This window comes from Nothobranchius furzeri, chromosome 4 (assembly GCF_043380555.1).
Source record: "Nothobranchius furzeri strain GRZ-AD chromosome 4, NfurGRZ-RIMD1, whole genome shotgun sequence".
NCBI classification, from domain to species: domain Eukaryota; kingdom Metazoa; phylum Chordata; class Actinopteri; order Cyprinodontiformes; family Nothobranchiidae; genus Nothobranchius; species Nothobranchius furzeri.
The window spans coordinates 42,035,659-42,056,643 of record NC_091744.1 but is presented as its reverse complement, the minus strand read 5'-3'; positions in this window follow the sequence as shown (position 1 = coordinate 42,056,643).

The following is a 20,985-nucleotide window of genomic DNA, read 5'->3' as shown; positions in this document are numbered from 1 at the left end:
AGCAAGACGCGCCCCGAGGAGCGTCTTGCCTTATGTCAGCAGTCGGTCTGACTGAGCGCATCCAGGAGAGAGGCCCAAGCAAGACGCGCCCCGAGGAGCGTCTTGCGACATGTCACTACTCGGTCTAACTGAGCGCCTCCAGGAGAGAGGTCCAAGCAAGACGCACCCCGAGGAGCGTCTTGCCACATGTCACTACTCGGTCTGACTGAGCGCCTCCAGGAGAGAGGCCCAAGCAAGACGTGCCCCGAGGAGCGTCTTGCCACATGTCAACAATGGGTCTGACTGAGGGCCTCCAGGAGAGAAGCCCAAGCAAGACGCGCCCCGAAGAGCGTCAGGCCACATGTCAACACTGGGTCTGACTGAGCCCCTCCAGGAGAGAGGCCCCAGCAAGACGCGCCCCGAGGAGCGTCTTGCCACATGTCAGCACTCGGTCTGACTTAGCGCCTCCAGGAGAGAGGCCCAAGCAAGAAGCGCCCCGAGGAGCTTCTTGCCACATGTCAACAATGGGTCTCACTGAGGGCCTCCAGGAGAGAAGCCCAAGCAAGACGCGCCCCGAGGAGCGTCTTGCCACATGTCAACACTGGGTCTAATTGAGCGCCTCCAGGAGAGAGGCCCAAGCAAGACATACCCCGAGGAGCGTCTTGCCACATGTCACTACTCGGTCTGACTGAGCGCCTCAAGGAGAGAGGTCCAAGCAACACGTGCCCCGAGGAGCGTCTTGCCACATGTCAACAATGGGTCTGACTGAGGGCCTCCAGGAGAGAAGCCCAAGCAAGAAGCGCCCCGAGGAGCGTCTTGCCACATGTCAACACTGGGTCTGACTGAGCGCCTCCAGGAGAGAGGCCCAAGCAAGACACGCCCCGAGGAGCGTCTTGACACATTTTAACACTGGGTCTGACTGAGGGCCTCCATGAGAGAAGCCCAAGCAAGACGCGCCCCGAGGAGAGTCTTGCCACATGTCAACACTGGGTCTGACAGAGGGCATCCAGGAGAGAGGCCCAAGCAATACGCGCCCCGAGGAGCGTCTTGCCACATGTCAACAATGGGTCTGACTGAGGGCCTCCAGGAGAGAAGCCAAAGCAAGACGCGCCCCGAGGAGCTTCTTTCCACATGTCAACAATGGGTCTTACTGAGGGCCTCCATGAGAGAAGCCCAAGCAAGACGCGCCCCGAGGAGTGTCTTGCCACATGTCAACACTGTGTCTGACTGAGCGCCTCCAGGAGAGGGGCCCAAGCAAGACGCGCCCCGAGGAGCGTCTTGCCACGTGTCAACACTGGGTCTGACTTAGCGCCTCCAGGAGAGAGGCCCAAGCAAGATGCGCCTCGAGGAGCGTCTTGCCACGTGTCAACAATGGGTCTCACTGAGGGCCTCCAGGAGAGAAGCCCAAGCAATACGCGCCCCGAGGAGCGTCTTGCCACAGTCAACACTGGGTCTAATTGAGCGCCTCCAGGAGAGAGGCCCAAGCAAGACATACCCCGAGGAGCGTCTTGCCACATGTCACTACTCGGTCTGACTGAGCGCCTCCAGGAGAGAGGTCCAAGCAACACGTGCCCCGAGGAGCGTCTTGCCACATGTCAACAATGGGTCTGACTGAGGGCCTCCAGGAGAGAAGCCCAAGCAAGAAGCGCCCCGAGGAGCGTCCTGCCACATGTCAACACTGGGTCTGACTGAGCGCCTCCAGGAGAGAGGCCCAAGCAAGACACGCCCCGAGGAGCGTCTTGACACATGTCAACACTGGGTCTGACTGAGGGCCTCCATGAGAGAGGCCCAAGCAAGACGCGCCCCGAGGAGTGTCTTGCCACATGTCAACACTGCGTCTGACTGAGCGGCTCCAGGAGAGAGGCCCAAGCAAGACGCGCCACATGTCAACAATGGGTCTTACTGAGGGCCTCCATGAGAGAGGCCCAAGCAAGACATACCCCCGAGGAGCGTCTTGCCACATGTCACTACTCGGTTTGACTGAGCGGCTCCAGGAGAGAGGCCCAAGCAAGATGCGCCTCGAGGAGCGTCTTGCCACGTGTCAACAATGGGTCTCACTGAGGGCCTCCAGGAGAGAAGCCCAAGCAATACGCGCCCCGAGGAGCGTCTTGCCACATGTCAACACTGGGTCTAATTGAGCGCCTCCAGGAGAGAGGCCCAAGCAAGATGCGCCCCGAGGAGCGTCTTGCCACATGTCACCACTGGGTCTGACTGAGCGCCTCCAGGAGAGAGGCCCAAGCAAGACGCGCCCCGAGGAGCGTCTTGCCTTATGTCAGCAGTCGGTCTGACTGAGCGCCTCCAGGAGAGAGGCCCAAGCAAGACGCGCCCCGAGGAGCGTCTTGCGACATGTCACTACTCGGTCTAACTGAGCGCCTCCAGGAGAGAGGTCCAAGCAAGACGCACCCCGAGGAGCGTCTTGCCACATGTCACTACTCGGTCTGACTGAGCGCCTCCAGGAGAGAGGCCCAAGCAAGACGTGCCCCGAGGAGCGTCTTGCCACATGTCAACAATGGGTCTGACTGAGGGCCTCCAGGAGAGAAGCCCAAGCAAGACGCGCCCCGAAGAGCGTCAGGCCACATGTCAACACTGGGTCTGACTGAGCCCCTCCAGGAGAGAGGCCCCAGCAACACGCGCCCCGAGGAGCGTCTTGCCACATGTCAGCACTCGGTCTGACTGAGTGCCTCCAGGAGAGAGGCCCAAGCAAGAAGCGCCCCGAGGAGCTTCTTGCCAAATGTCAACAATGGGTCTCACTGAGGGCCTCCAGGAGAGAAGCCCAAGCAAGACGCGCCCCGAGGAGCGTCTTGCCACATGTCAACACTGGGTCTAATTGAGCGCCTCCAGGAGAGAGGCCCAAGCAAGACATACCCCGAGGAGCGTCTGGCCACATGTCACTACTCGGTCTGACTGAGCGCCTCAAGGAGAGAGGTCCAAGCAACACGTGCCCCGAGGACCGTCTTGCCACATGTCAACAATGGTTCTGACTGAGGGCCTCCAGGAGAGAAGCCCAAGCAAGAAGCGCCCCGAGGAGCGTCTTGCCACATGTCAACACTGGGTCTGACTGAGCGCCTCCAGGAGAGAGGCCCAAGCAAGACACGCCCCGAGGAGCGTCTTGACACATTTTAACACTGGGTCTGACTGAGGGCCTCCATGAGAGAAGCCCAAGCAAGACGCGCCCCGAGGAGCGTCTTGCCACATGTCAACACTGGGTCTGACTGAGCGCCTCCAGGAGAGAGGCCCAAGCAATACGCGCCCCGAGGAGCGTCTTGCCACATGTCAACAATGGGTCTGACTGAGGGCCTCCAGGAGAGAAGCCAAAGCAAGACGCGCCCCGAGGAGCTTCTTTCCACATGTCAACAATGGGTCTTACTGAGGGCCTCCATGAGAGAAGCCCAAGCAAGACGCGCCCCGAGGAGTGTCTTGCCACATGTCAACACTGTGTCTGACTGAGCGCCTCCAGGAGAGGGGCCCAAGCAAGACGCGCCCCGAGGAGCGTCTTGCCACGTGTCAACACTGGGTCTGACTTAGCGCCTCCAGGAGAGAGGCCCAAGCAAGATGCGCCTCGAGGAGCGTCTTGCCACGTGTCAACAATGGGTCTCACTGAGGGCCTCCAGGAGAGAAGCCCAAGCAATACGCGCCCCGAGGAGCGTCTTGCCACATGTCAACACTGGGTCTGACAGAGGGCATCCAGGACAGAGGCCCAAGCAATACGCGCCCCGAGGAGCGTCTTGCCACATGTCAACAATGGGTCTGACTGGGGGCCTCCAGGAGAGAAGCCAAAGCAAGACGCGCCCCGAGGAGCTTCTTTCCACATGTCAACAATGGGTCTTACTGAGGGCCTCCATTAGAGAAGCCCAAACAAGAAGCGCCCCGAGGAGTGTCTTGCCACATGTCAACACTGTGTCTGACTGAGCGCCTCCAGGAGAGAGGCCCAAGCAAGACGCGCCCCGAGGAGCGTCTTGCCATGTGTCAACACTGGGTCTGACTTAGCGCCTCCAGGAGAGAGGCCCAAGAAAGATGCGCCTCGAGGAGCGTCTTGCCACGTGTCACCACTGGGTCTGACTGAGCTCCTCCAGGAGAGAGGCCCAAGCAAGACGCGCCCAGAGGAGCGTCTTGCCACGTGTCACCACTGGGTCTGATTGAGCACCTCCAGGAGAGAGGCCCCAGCAAGACGCGCCCCGAGGAGTGTCTTGCCACATGTCACCACTGGGTCTGACTGAGCGCCTCCAGGAGAGAGGCCCAAGCATGACGCGCCCCGAGGAGCGTCTTGCCAAATGTCACTACTCGGTCTGACTGAGCGCCTCCAGGAGAGAGGCCCAAGCAAGACGTGCCCCGAGGAGCGTCTTGCCACATGTCAACAATGGGTCTGACTGAGGGCCTCCAGGAGAGAAGCCCAAGCAAGACGCGCCCAGAGGAGCGTCTTGCCACATGTCAACACTGGGTCTGACTGAGCGCCTCCAGGAGAGAGGCCCAAGCAAGACACGCGCCGAGGAGCGTCTTGACACATGTCAACACTGGGTCGGACTGAGGGCCTCCATGAGAGAAGCCCAAGCAAGACGCGCCCCGAGGAGAGTCTTGCCACATGTCAACACTCGGTCTGACAGAGGGCATTCAGGAGAGAGGCCCAAGCAATGAGCGCCCCGAGGAGCGTCTTGCCTTATGTCAGCACTCGGTCTTACTGAGCGCCTCCAGGAGAGAGGCCCAAGCAAGACGCGCCCCGAGGAGCGTCTTGCCACATGTCAACAATGGGTCTGACTGAGGGCCTCCAGGAGAGAGGCCCAAGCAAGATGCGCCCGGAGGAGCGTCTTGCCACATGTCAACACTGGGTCTGACAGAGGGCCTCCAGGAGAGAGGCCCAAGCAAGACGCGCCCCGAGGAGCGTCTTGCCACATGTCACCTCTGGTTCTGACTGAGCGCCTCCAGGAGAGAGGCCCAAGCAAGACGCGCCTCGAGGAGCGTCTTGTCACATGTCAACACTGGGTCTGTCTGAGCGCCTCCAGGAGAGAAGCCCAAGCAAGACGCGCCCCGAGGAGTGTCTTGACACATGTCAACAATGGGTCTGACTGAGGGCCTCCAGGAGAGAAGCCCAAGCAAGACGCGCCCCGAGGAGCGTCTTGACACATGTCAACACTGGGTCTGACAGAGGGCCTCCAGGAGAGAGGCCCAAGCAAGACGCGCCCCGAGGAGTGTCTGGCCACATGTCACCACTGGGTCTGACTGAGCGCCTCCAGGAGAGAGGCCCAAGCAAGACGCACCCCGAGGAGCGTCAGGCCACATGTCACTACTCAGTCTGACTGAGCGCCTCCAGGAGAGAGGCCCAAGCAAGACGCGCCCCGAGGAGCGTCTTGCCACGTGTCAACAATGGGTCTGACTGAGGGCCTCCAGGAGAGAGGCCCAAGCAAGACGTGCCCCGAGGAGCGTCTTGCCACGTGTCACCACTGGGTCTGACTGAGCTCCTCCAGGAGAGAGGCCCAAGCAAGACGCGCCCAGAGGAGCGTCTTGCCACGTTTCACCACTGGGTCTGATTGAGCACCTCCAGGAGAGAGGCCCCAGCAAGACGCGCCCCGAGGAGCGTCTTGCCTTATGTCAGCACTCGGTCTGACTGAGCGCATCCAGGAGAGAGGCCCAAGCAAGACGCGCCCCGAGGAGCGTCTTGCCACATGTCACTACTCGGTTTAACTGAGCGCCTCCAGGAGAGAGGTCCAAGCAAGACGCGCCCCGAGGAGCGTCTTGCCAAATATCACTACTCGGTCTGACTGAGCGCCTCCAGGAGGGAGGTCCAAGCAAGACGCGCCCCGAGGAGCGTCTTGCCACATGTCAACAATGGGTCTGACTGAGGGCCTCCATGAGAGAGGCCCAAGCAAGACGCGCCCCGAGGAGCGTCTTGCCACATGTCACTACTCGGTTTAACTGAGCGCCTCCAGGAGAGAGGTCCAAGCAAGACGCGCCCCGAGGAGCGTCTTGCCACATGTCACTACTCGGTCTGACTGAGCGCCTCCAGGAGAGAGGCCCAAGCAAGACGCGCCCCGAGGAGCGTCTTGCCACATGTCAACAATGGGTCTGACTGAGGGCCTCCAGGAGAGAAGCCCAAGCAAGACGCGCCCAGAGGAGCGTCTTGCCACATGTCAACACTGGGTCTGACTGAGCGCCTCCAGGAGAGATGCCCAAGCAAGACACGCCCCGAGGAGAGTCTTGCCACATGTCAACACTGGGTCTGACAGAGGGCATCCAGGAGAGAGGCCCAAGCAATACGCGCCCCGAGGAGCGTCTTGCCACATGTCAACAATGGGTCTGACTGAGGGCCTCCAGGAGAGAAGCCAAAGCAAGACGCGCCCCGAGGAGCTTCTTTCCACATGTCAACAATGGGTCTTACTGAGGGCCTCCATGAGAGAAGCCCAAGCAAGACGCGCCCCGAGGAGTGTCTTGCCACATGTCAACACTGTGTCTGACTGAGCGCCTCCAGGAGAGAGGCCCAAGCAAGACGCGCCCCGAGGAGCGTCTTGCCACGTGTCAACACTGGGTCTGACTTAGCGCCTCCAGGAGAGAGGCCCAAGCAAGATGCGCCTCGAGGAGCGTCTTGCCACGTGTCAACAATGGGTCTCACTGAGGGCCTCCAGGAGAGAAGCCCAAGCAAGACGCGCCCCGAGGAGCGTCTTGCCACATGTCAACACTGGGTCTAATTGAGCGCCTCCAGGAGAGAGGCCCAAGCAAGACATACCCCGAGGAGCGTCTTGCCACATGTCACTACTCGGTCTGACTGAGCGCCTCCAGGAGAGAGGTCCAAGCAACACGTGCCCCGAGGAGCGTCTTGCCACATGTCAACAATGGGTCTGACTGAGGGCCTCCAGGAGAGAAGCCCAAGCAAGAAGCGCCCCGAGGAGCGTCCTGCCACATGTCAACACTGGGTCTGACTGAGCGCCTCCAGGAGAGAGGCCCAAGCAAGACACACCCCGAGGAGCATCTTGACACATGTCAACACTGGGTCTGACTGAGGGCCTCCATGAGAGAAGCCCAAGCAAGACGCGCCCCGAGGAGAGTCTTGCCACATGTCAACACTGGGTCTGACTGAGCGCCTCCAGGAGAGAGGCCCCAGCAAAGACGCGCCCCGAGGAGCGTCTTGCCACATGTCAACAATGGGTCTGACTGAGGGCCTCCAGGAGAGAAGCCCAAGCAAGACGCGCCCCGAGGAGCGTCTTGCCACATGTCAACACTGGGTCTAATTGAGCGCCTCCAGGAGAGAGGCCCAAGCAAGACGCGCCCCGAGGAGCGTCTTGCCACATGTCACTACTCGGACTGACTGAGCGCCTCCAGGAGAGAGGCCCAAGCAAGACGCGCCCCGAGGAGCGTCTTGCCACATGTCACTACTCGGTCTAACTGAGCGCCTCCAGGAGAGAGGTCCAAGCAAGACGCGCCCCGAGGAGAGTCTTGCGAAATGTCACTACTCGGTCTGACTGAGCGCCTCCAGGAGGGAGGTCCAAGCAAGACGCGCCCCGAGGAGCGTCTTGCCACATGTCACTACTCGGTCTGACTGAGCGTCTCCAGGAGAGAGGCCCAAGCAATATGTGCCCCGAGGAGCGTCTTGCCACATGTCAACAATGGGTCTGACTGAGGGCCTCCAGGAGAGAAGCCCAAGCAAGACGCGCCCAGAGGAGCGTCTTGCCACATGTCAACACTGGGTCTGACTGAGCGCCTCCAGGAGAGAGGCCCAAGCAAGACACGCCCCGAGGAGCGTCTTGACACATGTCAACACTGGGTCGGACTGAGGGCCTCCATGAGAGAAGCCCAAGCAAGACGCGCCCCGAGGAGAGTCTTGCCACATGTCAACACTCGGTCTGACAGAGGGCATTCAGGAGAGAGGCCGAAGCAATACGCGCCCCGAGGAGCGTCTTGCCACATGTCACCACTGGGTCTGAATGAGCGCCTTCAGGAGAGAGGCCCAACCAAGACGCGCCCCGAGGAGTGTCTTGCCACATGCCAACACTGGGTCTGACTGAGCGCCTCCAGGAGAGAGGCCCAAGCAAGACGCGCCTCGAGGAGCGTCTTGCCACGTGTCAACACTGGGTCTGACTGAGCGCCTCCAGGAGAGAGGCCCAAGCAAGACGCGCCCAGAGGAGCGTCTTGCCACATGTCAACACTGGGTCTGACTGAGCGCCTCCAGGAGAGAGGCCCAAGCAAGACACGCCCCGAGGAGCGTCTTGACACATGTCAACACTGGGTCGGACTGAGGGCCTCCATGAGAGAAACCCAAGCAAGACGCGCCCCGAGGAGAGTCTTGCCACATGTCAACACTCGGTCTGACAGAGGGCATTCAGGAGAGAGGCCGAAGCAATACGCGCCCCGAGGAGCGTCTTGCCACATGTCACCACTGGGTCTGAATGAGCGCCTCCAGGAGAGAGGCCCAACCAAGACGCGCCCCGAGGAGTGTCTTGCCACATGCCAACACTGGGTCTGACTGAGCGCCTCCAGGAGAGAGGCCCAAGCAAGACGCGCCCCGAGGAGCGTCTTGCCACATGTCAACACTGGGTCTGACTGATCGCCTCAAGGAGAGAGGCCCAAGCAAGACGCGCCCCGAGGAGCGTCTTGCCACATGTCAACACTGGGTCTGACTGAGCGCCTCCAGGAGAGAGGCCCAAGCAAGACGCGCCCTGAGGAGCGTCTTGCCACATGTCAACAATGTGTCTGACTGAGGGCCTCCAGGAGAGAGGCCCAAGCAAGATGCGCCCGAAGGAGCGTCTTGCCACATGTCAACACTGGGTCTGACAGAGGGCCTCCAGGAGAGAGGCCCAAGCAAGACGCGCCCCGAGGAGCGTCTTGCCACATGTCACCTCTGGTTCTGACTGAGCGCCTCCAGGAGAGAGGCCCAAGCAAGACGCGCCCCGAGGAGCGTCTTGTCGCATGTCAACACTGGGTCTGTCTGAGCGCCTCCAGGAGAGAAGCCCAAGCAAGACGCGCCCCGAGGAGCGTCTTGCCACATGTCAACAATGGGTCTGACTGAGGGCCTCCAGGAGAGAGGCCCAAGCAAGACGCGCCCGGAGGAGCGTCTTGCCACATGTCAACACTGGGTCTGACAGAGGGCCTCCAGGAGAGAGGCCCAAGCAAGACGCGCCCCGAGGAGCGTCTTTCCACATGTCAGCACTCGGTCTGACTGAGCGCCTCCAGGAGAGAGGCCCAAGCAACACGCGCCCCGAGGAGCGTCAGGCCACATGTCACTACTCAGTCTGGCTGAGCGCCTCCAGGAAAGAGGCCCAAGCAAGACGCGCCCCGAGGAGCGTCTTGCCACGTGTCAACACTGGGTCTGACAGAGGGCCTCCATGAGACAGGCCCAAGCAAGACGCGCCCCGAGGAGTGTCTTGCCACATGTCAACAATGGGTCTTACTGAGGGCCTCCATGAGAGAAGCCCAAGCAAGACGCGCCCCGAGGAGTGTCTTGCCACATGTCAACACTGTGTCTGACTGAGCGCCTCCAGGAGAGAGGCCCAAGCAAGACACGCACCGAGGAGCGTCTTGACACATGTCAACACTGGGTCTGACAGAGGGCCTCCATGAGACAGGCCCAAGCAAGACGCGCCCCGAGGAGTGTCTTGCCACATGTCAACACTGGGTCTGACTGAGCGGCTCCAGGAGAGAGGCCCAAGCAAGACGCGCCCTGAGGAGCGTCTTGCTACGTGTCAAGACTGGGTCTGACTGAGCGCCTCCAGGAGAGAGGCCCAAGCAAGATGCGCCCCGAGGAGCGTCTTGCCACATGTCACCACTGGGTCTGACTGAGCGCCTCCAGGAGAGAGGCCCAAGCAAGACGCGCCCCGAGGAGCGTCTTGCCTTATGTCAGCAGTCGGTCTGACTGAGCGCCTCCAGGAGAGAGGCCCAAGCAAGACGCGCCCCGAGGAGCGTCTTGCGACATGTCACTACTCGGTCTAACTGAGCGCCTCCAGGAGAGAGGTCCAAGCAAGACGCACCCCGAGGAGCGTCTTGCCACATGTCACTACTCGGTCTAACTGAGCGCCTCCAGGAGAGAGGTCCAAGCAAGACGCACCCCGAGGAGCGTCTTGCCACATGTCACTACTCGGTCTGACTGAGCGCCTCCAGGAGAGAGGCCCAAGCAAGATGTGCCCCGAGGAGCGTCTTGCCACATGTCAACAATGGGTCTGACTGAGGGCCTCCAGGAGAGAAGCCCAAGCAAGACGCGCCCCGGGGAGCGTCAGGCCACATGTCAACACTGGGTCTGACTGAGCCCCTCCAGGAGAGAGGCCCCAGCAAGACGCGCCCCGAGGAGCGTCCTGCCACATGTCAGCACTCGGTCTGACTGAGCGCCTCCAGGAGAGAGGCCCAAGCAAGAAGCACCCCGAGGAGCTTCTTGCCACATGTCAACAATGTGTCTCACTGAGGGCCTCCAGGAGAGAAGCCCAAGCAAGACGCGTCCCGAGGAGCGTCTTGCCACATGTCAACACTGGGTCTAATTGAGCGCCTCCAGGAGAGAGGCCCAAGCAAGACATACCCCGAGGAGCGTCTTGCCACATGTCACTACTCGGTCTGACTGAGCGCCTCAAGGAGAGAGGTCCAAGCAACACGTGCCCCGAGGAGCGTCTTGCCACATGTCAACAATGGGTCTGACTGAGGGCCTCCAGGAGAGAAGCCCAAGCAAGAAGCGCCCCGAGGAGCGTCTTGCCACATGTCAACACTGGGTCTGACTGAGCGCCTCCAGGAGAGAAGCCAAAGCAAGACGCGCCCCGAGGAGCTTCTTTCCACATGTCAACAATGGGTCTTACTGAGGGCCTCCATGAGAGAAGCCCAAGCAAGACGCGCCCCGAGGAGTGTCTTGCCACATGTCAACACTGTGTCTGACTGAGCGCCTCCAGGAGAGAGGCCCAAGCAAGATGCGCCTCGAGGAGCGTCTTGCCACGTGTCAACACTGGGTCTCACTGAGGGCCTCCAGGAGAGAAGCCCAAGCAAGACGCGCCCCGAGGAGCGTCTTGCCACATGTCAACACTGGGTCTAATTGAGCGCCTCCAGGAGAGAGGCCCAAGCAAGACATACCCCGAGGAGCGTCTTGCCACATGTCACTACTCGGTCTGACTGAGCGCCTCCAGGAGAGAGGTCCAAGCAACACGTGCCCCGAGGAGCGTCTTGCCACATGTCAACAATGGGTCTGACTGAGGGCCTCCAGGAGAGAAGCCCAAGCAAGAAGCGCCCCGAGGAGCGTCCTGCCACATATCAACACTGTGTCTGACTGAGCGCCTCCAGGAGAGAGGCCCAAGCAAGACACGCCCCGAGGAGCGTCTTGACACATGTCAACACTGGGTCTGACTGAGGGCCTCCATGAGAGAAGCCCAAGCAAGACGTGCCCCGAGGAGAGTCTTGCCACATGTCAACACTGGGTCTGACAGAGGGCATCCAGGAGAGAGGCCCAAGCAATACGCGCCCCGAGGAGCGTCTTGCCACATGTCACCACTGGGTCTGAATGAGCGCCTTCAGGAGAGAGGCCCAACCAAGACGCGCCCCGAGGAGTGTCTTGCCACATGCCAACACTTGGTCTGACTGAGCGCCTCCAGGAGAGAGGCCCAAGCAAGACGCGCCTCGAGGAGCGTCTTGCCACGTGTCAACACTGGGTCTGACTGAGCGCCTCCAGGAGAGAGGCCCAAGCAAGACGCGCCCAGAGGAGCGTCTTGCCACATGTCAACACTGGGTCTGACTGAGCGCCTCCAGGAGAGAGGCCCAAGCAAGACGCCCCGAGGAGCGTCTTGACACATGTCAACACTGGGTCGGACTGAGGGCCTCCATGAGAGAAACCCAAGCAAGACGCGCCCCGAGGAGAGTCTTGCCACATGTCAACACTCGGTCTGACAGAGGGCATTCAGGAGAGAGGCCGAAGCAATACGCGCCCCGAGGAGCGTCTTGCCACATGTCACCACTGGGTCTGAATGAGCGCCTCCAGGAGAGAGGCCCAACCAAGACGCGCCCCGAGGAGTGTCTTGCCACATGCCAACACTGGGTCTGACTGAGCGCCTCCAGGAGAGAGGCCCAAGCAAGACGCGCCCCGAGGAGCGTCTTGCCACATGTCAACACTGGGTCTGACTGATCGCCTCAAGGAGAGAGGCCCAAGCAAGACGCGCCCCGAGGAGCGTCTTGCCACATGTCAACACTGGGTCTGACTGAGCGCCTCCAGGAGAGAGGCCCAAGCAAGACGCGCCCTGAGGAGCGTCTTGCCACATGTCAACAATGTGTCTGACTGAGGGCCTCCAGGAGAGAGGCCCAAGCAAGATGCGCCCGAAGGAGCGTCTTGCCACATGTCAACACTGGGTCTGACAGAGGGCCTCCAGGAGAGAGGCCCAAGCAAGACGCGCCCCGAGGAGCGTCTTGCCACATGTCACCTCTGGTTCTGACTGAGCGCCTCCAGGAGAGAGGCCCAAGCAAGACGCGCCCCGAGGAGCGTCTTGTCGCATGTCAACACTGGGTCTGTCTGAGCGCCTCCAGGAGAGAAGCCCAAGCAAGACGCGCCCCGAGGAGCGTCTTGCCACATGTCAACAATGGGTCTGACTGAGGGCCTCCAGGAGAGAGGCCCAAGCAAGACGCGCCCGGAGGAGCGTCTTGCCACATGTCAACACTGGGTCTGACAGAGGGCCTCCAGGAGAGAGGCCCAAGCAAGACGCGCCCCGAGGAGCGTCTTTCCACATGTCAGCACTCGGTCTGACTGAGCGCCTCCAGGAGAGAGGCCCAAGCAACACGCGCCCCGAGGAGCGTCAGGCCACATGTCACTACTCAGTCTGACTGAGCGCCTCCAGGAAAGAGGCCCAAGCAAGACGCGCCCCGAGGAGCGTCTTGCCACGTGTCAACACTGGGTCTGATTGAGGGCCTTCTGGAGAGAGGCCCAAGCAAGACGCGCCCCGAGGAGTGTCTTGCCACATGTCAACAATGGGTCTTACTGAGGGCCTCCATGAGAGAAGCCCAAGCAAGACGCGCCCCGAGGAGTGTCTTGCCACATGTCAACACTGTGTCTGACTGAGCGCCTCCAGGAGAGAGGCCCAAGCAAGACACGCACCGAGGAGCGTCTTGACACATGTCAACACTGGGTCTGACAGAGGGCCTCCATGAGACAGGCCCAAGCAAGACGCGCCCCGAGGAGTGTCTTGCCACATGTCAACACTGGGTCTGACTGAGCGGCTCCAGGAGAGAGGCCCAAGCAAGACGCGCCCTGAGGAGCGTCTTGCTACGTGTCAAGACTGGGTCTGACTGAGCGCCTCCAGGAGAGAGGCCCAAGCAAAATGCGCCCCGAGGAGCGTCTTGCCACATGTCACCACTGGGTCTGACTGAGCGCCTCCAGGAGAGAGGCCCAAGCAAGACGCGCCCCGAGGAGCGTCTTGCCTTATGTCAGCAGTCGGTCTGACTGAGCGCCTCCAGGAGAGAGGCCCAAGCAAGACGCGCCCCGAGGAGCGTCTTGCGACATGTCACTACTCGGTCTAACTGAGCGCCTCCAGGAGAGAGGTCCAAGCAAGACGCACCCCGAGGAGCGTCTTGCCACATGTCACTACTCGGTCTAACTGAGCGCCTCCAGGAGAGAGGTCCAAGCAAGACGCACCCCGAGGAGCGTCTTGCCACATGTCACTACTCGGTCTGACTGAGCGCCTCCAGGAGAGAGGCCCAAGCAAGATGTGCCCCGAGGAGCGTCTTGCCACATGTCAACAATGGGTCTGACTGAGGGCCTCCAGGAGAGAAGCCCAAGCAAGACGCGCCCCGGGGAGCGTCAGGCCACATGTCAACACTGGGTCTGACTGAGCCCCTCCAGGAGAGAGGCCCCAGCAAGACGCGCCCCGAGGAGCGTCCTGCCACATGTCAGCACTCGGTCTGACTGAGCGCCTCCAGGAGAGAGGCCCAAGCAAGAAGCACCCCGAGGAGCTTCTTGCCACATGTCAACAATGTGTCTCACTGAGGGCCTCCAGGAGAGAAGCCCAAGCAAGACGCGTCCCGAGGAGCGTCTTGCCACATGTCAACACTGGGTCTAATTGAGCGCCTCCAGGAGAGAGGCCCAAGCAAGACATACCCCGAGGAGCGTCTTGCCACATGTCACTACTCGGTCTGACTGAGCGCCTCAAGGAGAGAGGTCCAAGCAACACGTGCCCCGAGGAGCGTCTTGCCACATGTCAACAATGGGTCTGACTGAGGGCCTCCAGGAGAGAAGCCCAAGCAAGAAGCGCCCCGAGGAGCGTCTTGCCACATGTCAACACTGGGTCTGACTGAGCGCCTCCAGGAGAGAAGCCAAAGCAAGACGCGCCCCGAGGAGCTTCTTTCCACATGTCAACAATGGGTCTTACTGAGGGCCTCCATGAGAGAAGCCCAAGCAAGACGCGCCCCGAGGAGTGTCTTGCCACATGTCAACACTGTGTCTGACTGAGCGCCTCCAGGAGAGAGGCCCAAGCAAGATGCGCCTCGAGGAGCGTCTTGCCACGTGTCAACACTGGGTCTCACTGAGGGCCTCCAGGAGAGAAGCCCAAGCAAGACGCGCCCCGAGGAGCGTCTTGCCACATGTCAACACTGGGTCTAATTGAGCGCCTCCAGGAGAGAGGCCCAAGCAAGACATACCCCGAGGAGCGTCTTGCCACATGTCACTACTCGGTCTGACTGAGCGCCTCCAGGAGAGAGGTCCAAGCAACACGTGCCCCGAGGAGCGTCTTGCCACATGTCAACAATGGGTCTGACTGAGGGCCTCCAGGAGAGAAGCCCAAGCAAGAAGCGCCCCGAGGAGCGTCCTGCCACATATCAACACTGTGTCTGACTGAGCGCCTCCAGGAGAGAGGCCCAAGCAAGACACGCCCCGAGGAGCGTCTTGACACATGTCAACACTGGGTCTGACTGAGGGCCTCCATGAGAGAAGCCCAAGCAAGACGTGCCCCGAGGAGAGTCTTGCCACATGTCAACACTGGGTCTGACAGAGGGCATCCAGGAGAGAGGCCCAAGCAATACGCGCCCCGAGGAGCGTCTTGCCACATGTCAACAATGGGTCTGACTGAGGGCCTCCAGGAGAGAAGCCAAAGCAAGACGCGCCCCGAGGAGCTTCTTTCCACATGTCAACAATGGGTCTTACTGAGGGCCTCCATTAGAGAAGCCCAAGCAAGAAGCGCCCCGAGGAGTGTCTTGCCACATGTCAACACTGTGTCTGACTGAGCGCCTCCAGGAGAGAGGCCCAAGCAAGACGCGCCCCGAGGAGCGTCTTGCCACGTGTCAACACTGGGTCTGACTTAGCGCCTCCAGGAGAGAGGCCCAAGAAAGATGCGCCTCGAGGAGCGTCTTGCCACGTGTCACCACTGGGTCTGACTGAGCTCCTCCAGGAGAGAGGCCCAAGCAAGACGCGCCCAGAGGAGCGTCTTGCCACGTGTAACCACTGGGTCTGATTGAGCACCTCCAGGAGAGAGGCCCCAGCAAGACGCGCCCCGAGGAGCGTCTTGCCACATGTCACCACTGGGTCTGACTGAGCGCCTCCAGGAGAGAGGCCCAAGCAAGACGCGCCCCGAGGAGCGTCTTGCCAAATGTCACTACTCGGTCTGACTGAGCGCCTCCAGGAGAGAGGCCCAAGCAAGACGTGCCCCGAGGAGCGTCTTGCCACATGTCAACAATGGGTCTGACTGAGGGCCTCCAGGAGAGAAGCCCAAGCAAGACGCGCCCAGAGGAGCGTCTTGCCACATGTCAACACTGGGTCTGACTGAGCGCCTCCAGGAGAGAGGCCCAAGCAAGACACGCCCCGAGGAGCGTCTTGACACATGTCAACACTGGGTCGGACTGAGGGCCTCCATGAGAGAAGCCCAAGCAAGACGCGCCCCGAGGAGAGTCTTGCCACATGTCAACACTCGGTCTGACAGAGGGCATTCAGGAGAGAGGCCCAAGCAATGAGCGCCCCGAGGAGCGTCTTGCCTTATGTCAGCACTTGGTCTTACTGAGCGCCTCCAGGAGAGAGGCCCAAGCAAGACGCGCCCCGAGGAGCAACTTGCCACATGTCAACAATGGGTCTGACTGAGGGCCTCCAGGAGAGAGGCCCAAGCAAGATGCGCCCGGAGGAGCGTCTTGCCACATGTCAACACTGGGTCTGACAGAGGGCCTCCAGGAGAAAGGCCCAAGCAAGACGCGCCCCGAGGAGCGTCTTGCCACATGTCACCTCTGGTTCTGACTGAGCGCCTCCAGGAGAGAGGCCCAAGCAAGACGCGCCTCGAGGAGCGTCTTGTCACATGTCAACACTGGGTCTGTCTGAGCGCCTCCAGGAGAGAAGCCCAAGCAAGACGCGCCCCGAGGAGTGTCTTGACACATGTCAACAATGGGTCTGACTGAGGGCCTCCAGGAGAGAAGCCCAAGCAAGACGCGCCCCGAGGAGCGTCTTGACACATGTCAACACTGGGTCTGACAGAGGGCCTCCAGGAGAGAAGCCCAAGCAAGACGCGCCCCGAGGAGTGTCTGGCCACATGTCACCACTGGGTCTGACTGAGCGCCTCCAGGAGAGAGGCCCAAGCAAGACGCACCCCGAGGAGCGTCAGGCCACATGTCACTACTCAGTCTGACTGAGCGCCTCCAGGAGAGAGGCCCAAGCAAGACGCTCCCCGAGGAGCGTCTTGCCTCATGTCAACACTGGGTCGGACTGAGGGCCTCCATGAGAGAAGCCCAAGCAAGACGCGCCCCGAGGAGAGTCTTGCCACATGTCAACACTCGGTCTGACAGAGGGCATTCAGGAGAGAGGCCCAAGCAATGAGCGCCCCGAGGAGCGTCTTGCCTTATGTCAGCACTCGGTCTTACTGAGCGCCTCCAGGAGAGAGGCCCAAGCAAGACGCGCCCCGAGGAGCGTCTTGCCACATGTCAACAATGGGTCTGACTGAGGGCCTCCAGGAGAGAGGCCCAAGCAAGATGCGCCCGGAGGAGCGTCTTGCCACATGTCAACACTGGGTCTGACAGAGGGCCTCCAGGAGAAAGGCCCAAGCAAGACGCGCCCCGAGGAGCGTCTTGCCACATGTCACCTCTGGTTCTGACTGAGCGCCTCCAGGAGAGAGGCCCAAGCAAGACGCGCCTCGAGGAGCGTCTTGTCACATGTCAAAACTGGGTCTGTCTGAGTGCCTCCAGGAGAGAAGCCCAAGCAAGACGCGCCCCGAGGAGTGTCTTGACACATGTCAACAATGGGTCTGACTGAGGGCCTCCAGGAGAGAAGCCCAAGCAAGACGCGCCCCGAGGAGCGTCTTGACACATGTCAACACTGGGTCTGACAGAGGGCCTCCAGGAGAGAGGCCCAAGCAAGACGCGCCCCGAGGAGTGTCTGGCCACATGTCACCACTGGGTCTGACTGAGCGCCTCCAGGAGAGAGGCCCAAGCAAGACGCGCCCCGAGGAGCGTCTTGCCTCATGTCAGCACTGGGTCTGACTGAGCGCCTCCAGGAGAGAGGCCCCAGCAAGACGCGCCCCGAGGAGCGTCTTGCCTTATGTCAGCACTCGGTCTGACTGAGCGCCTCCAGGAGAGAGGCCCAAGCAAGACGCGCCCCGAGGAGCGTCTTGCCACATGTCAACAATGGGTCTGACTGAGGGCCTCCAGGAGAGAGGCCCAAGCAAGACGTTCCCCGAGGAGCGTCTTGCCACGTGTCACCACTGGGTCTGACTGAGCTCCTCCAGGAAAGAGGCCCAAGCAAGACGCGCCCAGAGGAGCGTCTTGCCACGTGTCACCACTGGGTCTGATTGAGCACCTCCAGGAGAGAGGCCCCAGCAAGACGCGCCCCGAGGAGCGTCTTGCCTTATGTCAGCACTCGGTCTGACTGAGCGCCTCCAGGAGAGAGGCCCAAGCAAGACGCGCCCCGAGGAGCGTCTTGCCACATGTCACTACTCGGTCTAACTGAGCGCCTCCAGGAGAGAGGTCCAAGCAAGACGCTCCCCGAGGAGCGTCTTGCCAAATGTCACTACTCGGTCTGACTGAGCGCCTCCAGGAGAGAGGCCCAAGCAAGACGCGCCCCGAGCAGCGTCTTGCCACATGTCAACAATGGGTCTGACTGAGGGCCTCCAGGAGAGAGGCCCAAGCAAGATGCACCCGAAGGACCGTCTTGCCACATGTCAACACTGGGTCTGACAGAGGGCCTCCAGGAGAGAGGCCCAAGCAAGACGCGCCCCGAGGAGCGTCTTGCCATATGTCACCTCTGGTTCTGACTGAGCGCCTCCAGGAGAGAGGCCCAAGCAAGACGCTTCCCGAGGAGCGTCTTGTCACATGTCAACACTGGGTCTGTCTGAGCGCCTCCAGGAGAGAAGCCCAAGCAAGACGCGCCCCGAGGAGCGTCTTGCCACATGTCAACATTGGGTCTGACTGAGGGCCTCCAGGAGAGAAGCCCAAGCAAGACGCGCCCCGAGGAGCGTCTTGACACATGTCAACACTGGGTCTGACAGAGGGCCTCCACGAGAGAGGCCCAAGCAAGACGCGCCCCGAGGAGTGTCTTGCCACATGTCACCACTGGGTCTGAATGAGCGCCTCCAGGAGAGAGGCCCAAGCAAGACGTGCCCCGAGGATCGTCAGGCCACATGTCACTACTCAGTCTGACTGAGCGCCTCCAGGAGAGAGGCCCAAGGAAGACGCGCCCCAAGGAGCGTCTTGCCACATGTCAGCACTCGGTCTGACTGAGCGCCTCCAGGAGAGAGGCCCAAGCAAGACGCGCCCCGAGGAGCGTCTTGCCACATGTCAACAATGGGTCTGACTGAGGGCCTCCAGGAGAGAAGCCCAAGCAACACGCGGCCCGAGGAGCGTCTTACCACATGTCAGCACTCGGTCTGACTGAGCGCCTCCAGGAGAGAGGCCCAAGCAAGACGCGCCCCGAGGAGTGTCTTGACACATGTCAACAATGGGTCTGACTGAGGGCCTCCAGGAGAGAAGCCCAAGCAAGACGCGCCCCGAGGAGCGTCTTGACACATGTCAACACTGGGTCTGACAGAGGGCCTCCAGGAGAGAGGCCCAAGCAAGACGCGCCCCGAGGAGTGTCTGGCCACATGTCACCACTGGGTCTGACTGAGCGCCTCCAGGAGAGAGGCCCAAGCAAGACGCGCCCCGAGGAGCGTCTTGCCTCATGTCAGCACTGGGTCTGACTGAGCGCCTCCAGGAGAGAGGCCCCAGCAAGACGCGCCCCGAGGAGCGTCTTGCCTTATGTCAGCACTCGGTCTGACTGAGCGCCTCCAGGAGAGAGGCCCAAGCAAGACGCGCCCCGAGGAGCGTCTTGCCACATGTCAACAATGGGTCTGACTGAGGGCCTCCAGGAGAGAGGCCCAAGCAAGACGTTCCCCGAGGAGCGTCTTGCCACGTGTCACCACTGGGTCTGACTGAGCTCCTCCAGGAAAGAGGCCCAAGCAAGACGCGCCCAGAGGAGCGTCTTGCCACGTGTCACCACTGGGTCTGATTGAGCACCTCCAGGAGAGAGGCCCCAGCAAGACGCGCCCCGAGGAGCGTCTTGCCTTATGTCAGCACTCGGTCTGACTGAGTGCCTCCAGGAGAGAGGCCCAAGCAAGACGCGCCCCGAGGAGCGTCTTGCCACATGTCACTACTCGGTCTAACTGAGCGCCTCCAGGAGAGAGGTCCAAGCAAGACGCTCCCCGAGGAGCGTCTTGCCAAATGTCACTACTCGGTCTGACTGAGCGCCTCCAGGAGGGAGGTCCAAGCAAGACGCGCCCCGAGGAGCGTCTTGCCACATGTCAATACTCGGTCTGACTGAGCGCCTCCAGGAGAGAGGCCCAAGCAAGACGCGCCCCGAGGAGCGTCTTGCCACATGTCAACAATGGGTCTGACTGAGGGCCTCCAGGAGAGAAGCCCAAGCAAGACGCGCCCAGAGGAGCGTCTTGCCACATGTCAACACTGGGTCTGACTGAGCGCCTCCAGGAGAGAGGCCCAAGCAAGACACGCCCCGAGGAGCATCTTGACACATGTCAACACTGGGTCGGACTGAGGGCCTCCATGAGAGAAGCCCAAGCAAGACGCGCCCCGAGGAGAGTCTTGCCACATGTCAACACTCGGTCTGACAGAGGTTATTCAGGAGAGAGGCCCAAGCAAGACGCGCCCCGAGGAGCGTCTTGCCACATGTCACCACTGGGTCTGAATGAGCGCCTCCAGGAGAGAAGCCCAAGCAAGACGCGCCCCGAGGAGCGTCTTGCCACATGTCAACATTGGGTCTGACTGAGGGCCTCCAGGAGAGAAGCCCAAGCAAGACGCGCCCCGAGGAGCGTCTTGACACATGTCAACACTGGGTCTGACAGAGGGCCTCCACGAGAGAGGCCCAAGCAAGACGCGCCCCGAGGAGTGTCTTGCCACATGTCACCACTGGGTCTGAATGAGCGCCTCCAGGAGAGAGGCCCAAGCAAGACGTGCCCCGAGGATCGTCAGGCCACATGTCACTACTCAGTCTGACTGAGCGCCTCCAGGAGAGAGGCCCAAGGAAGACGCGCCCCAAGGAGCGTCTTGCCACATGTCAGCACTCGGTCTGACTGAGCGCCTCCAGGAGAGAGGCCCAAGCAAGACGCGCCCCGAGGAGCGTCTTGCCACATGTCAACAATGGGTCTGACTGAGGGCCTCCAGGAGAGAAGCCCAAGCAACACGCGGCCCGAGGAGCGTCTTACCACATGTCAGCACTCGGTCTGACTGAGCGCCTCCAGGAGAGAGGCCCAAGCAAGACGCGCCCCGAGGAGTGTCTTGACACATGTCAACAATGGGTCTGACTGAGGGCCTCCAGGAGAGAAGCCCAAGCAAGACGCGCCCCGAGGAGCGTCTTGACACATGTCAACACTGGGTCTGACAGAGGGCCTCCAGGAGAGAGGCCCAAGCAAGACGCGCCCCGAGGAGTGTCTGGCCACATGTCACCACTGGGTCTGACTGAGCGCCTCCAGGAGAGAGGCCCAAGCAAGACGCGCCCCGAGGAGCGTCTTGCCTCATGTCAGCACTGGGTCTGACTGAGCGCCTCCAGGAGAGAGGCCCCAGCAAGACGCGCCCCGAGGAGCGTCTTGCCTTATGTCAGCACTCGGTCTGACTGAGCGC